The sequence below is a fragment of the Miscanthus floridulus genome, chromosome 7, assembly GCF_019320115.1.
Source record: "Miscanthus floridulus cultivar M001 chromosome 7, ASM1932011v1, whole genome shotgun sequence".
In the NCBI taxonomy this organism is placed as follows: Eukaryota; Viridiplantae; Streptophyta; class Magnoliopsida; order Poales; family Poaceae; genus Miscanthus; species Miscanthus floridulus.
The window spans coordinates 110,410,184-110,412,451 of NC_089586.1; the positions used below are offsets into that span (position 1 = coordinate 110,410,184).

The following is a 2,268-nucleotide window of genomic DNA, read 5'->3' on the forward strand; positions in this document are numbered from 1 at the left end:
CAGACAACAGAAGCAACCGATGCAAAATTTTGTTGTTGCTAATGAATATGGTTCCAACATAGAAGTCTATCGACCAGACAACTCTGGAGAAGTGTCGGTTCAAGACCTTAATGCTTTTTTTGAACTAACTGGTTTAACCTTGGATCAATTGACGGGCAAAGCTCCAATCCAGAACCTGGAAGTTGATACCTGGAAGACTTATAAATTTGGCAAAAGTCTGTACAACCCTACGGCTCTGAATGAATTGGGTACGCAAATGTACTTGCTCAACAAGTGGTACCTGCAGGCGTGTGGCAGGGGTGAGAAGTGGATCTTTGTCAAATTTAGAGACCATCATTACTTCCGTGGCGATGACATCTTACATATTAGTTTCGAAGAATTACATCAACTATACCACACCACATGGACGCTCTGGACAAATCAATCATTAGCTCCTTTTGTTTGTAAGTGATTCGTACTTTTATTTAATAAACTCACTTCCATGCGTATGTGTATATAATTATCCTCACATATAACTTATATTTATATATAGATTCCAGATGTCAGAGCTCCAAAGAATACAAGACACCAGTGTTGGCTTCATTGATTCTTATATCGTATTCAAAACCGATATTATTGTCAAGGAGCAGTGGGTATCTGAAGCACAGAAGAATATCATGAGGTTCTTCGTGAAGCAACACGACAAGACAACAATACTTTTCCCGTACAACTTTAAGTAAGTGTTAATAATAATGTAGTCTACACATTTTATGTAATATCAATACAACTTATATGCATGTAAGTGTGTGTATAAACTAATGCAGGTTTTACTGGATACTCATTGTCATTGAGTTAAACTCAAGTCGGTTAGTAATCTTGGACTCGTTGAAAAAAGAGCGGGCACTATACCAAGATATGATAGACATTATCCAGGGGTAATTTCGATCTCTCGCGCACAACTATTATTGAATAGACTTTACCATAATTTATTAACGATCGTACATTATTGATCGCACAGGGTTTGGAAAGAGTTTATTCGGCAACACCGCAAGGATTGCAAGTCACCACTTAATGTAGTTGAAATACCAGTAAGTTGTACTATATATACTTTCCCACGTGTTTAATTACTATATTGTACTTCAATTTACGTGTGAGATGATGAGAATAATCTTTTTCTCGTACAGTGGTGTTTGCGGCAGCAACCAGGTAATAACTTGTGTGGATACTACGTTTGTGAATTTATCACTGCACACATAAGAAGAACTCCTGAAGATGTCCTCAGAGTACGTATATATCAATTTTTTATTTATTTTTAAATGAATATATATATATATGTATTAATACTTTTCCTTTTATTTTAAATGCAAGACTGAATGGTTGAAACAAAGGGTCATGCAAAAAGACCATCTGAAAGCAGTTCAAGAGTCAATAGCAGGATTTCTTCTAGAAAAAGTGCTAAATCCTAACGGCGAGTTCTACTTTGATCCTACGGAATAAATGATGTAAATTAAATGTTTATTGATATCGTTATTTTCAAGAACAAGATTATGAAAGTGTTGTATATATACATATATATATATCTATAATATATATAGTTTCATACTTTATTCGAATATAATAATGCTCGAGATGAGAATTAGATGTAATTATATGCGTGCGTGTATTTATATTAGCAGCGTAGAATACGTACATAAAACCATATTATATATTAAACAAATATATATAACTGAACTGAAAACAAATTAAACAAAAAAAGAAAAAGAAAAGGAACCTTTAGTCCCGGTTGAGGTTACCAACCGGGACTAAAGGGTGCGGCCACGTTTGCTCGTCTGGAGGGCCTTTAGTCCCGGTTGGTAACACCAACCGGGACTAAAGGTCCCTCTTTACTCCCGGCTCGATGACCCGGGACTGAAGGTTTCATCTTTAGTTCCGGGATCGTTGTCCCGGCGCGGTAACCGGGACTAAAGGCCGTTACCGCCCGGAACAACAAGGCCATTCTGTAGTGTGTGTCTATATATATATATATATATATATATATATATATATATATATATATATATATACACATCATATAGGCACATTGTGGCGCCATGGTCTTCATTTGGATCATGATGTGCGGTTTACATTTTGCTGTTTTATTGGGGTAAATCGCAATAAATTAAGCTCTTTCAAAAGTCGGACTCACTAAGCATGCAGTATATTTAGCTAGAGTTTCATAACCAATTAAATTGATTTTCATTTGAATTTATGTTTGTTACAGAGAACAAATTTAACTTGAGTTAGCTAGGA

At 35.6% G+C, this 2,268-nt stretch overlaps 1 long non-coding RNA gene across 1 annotated transcript; it reads left to right on the forward strand.

Annotated features, from left to right (window-relative positions):
* Window positions 1-996: 996 nt before the first annotated feature.
* LOC136464245 (uncharacterized) lies at window positions 997-1,532 on the forward strand. The gene is made up of 3 exons (XR_010761163.1): window positions 997-1,067; window positions 1,164-1,262; window positions 1,348-1,532. It is a non-coding gene; the product is annotated as an uncharacterized lncRNA (long non-coding RNA).
* The last annotated feature ends 736 nt before the right edge of the window (window positions 1,533-2,268 follow it).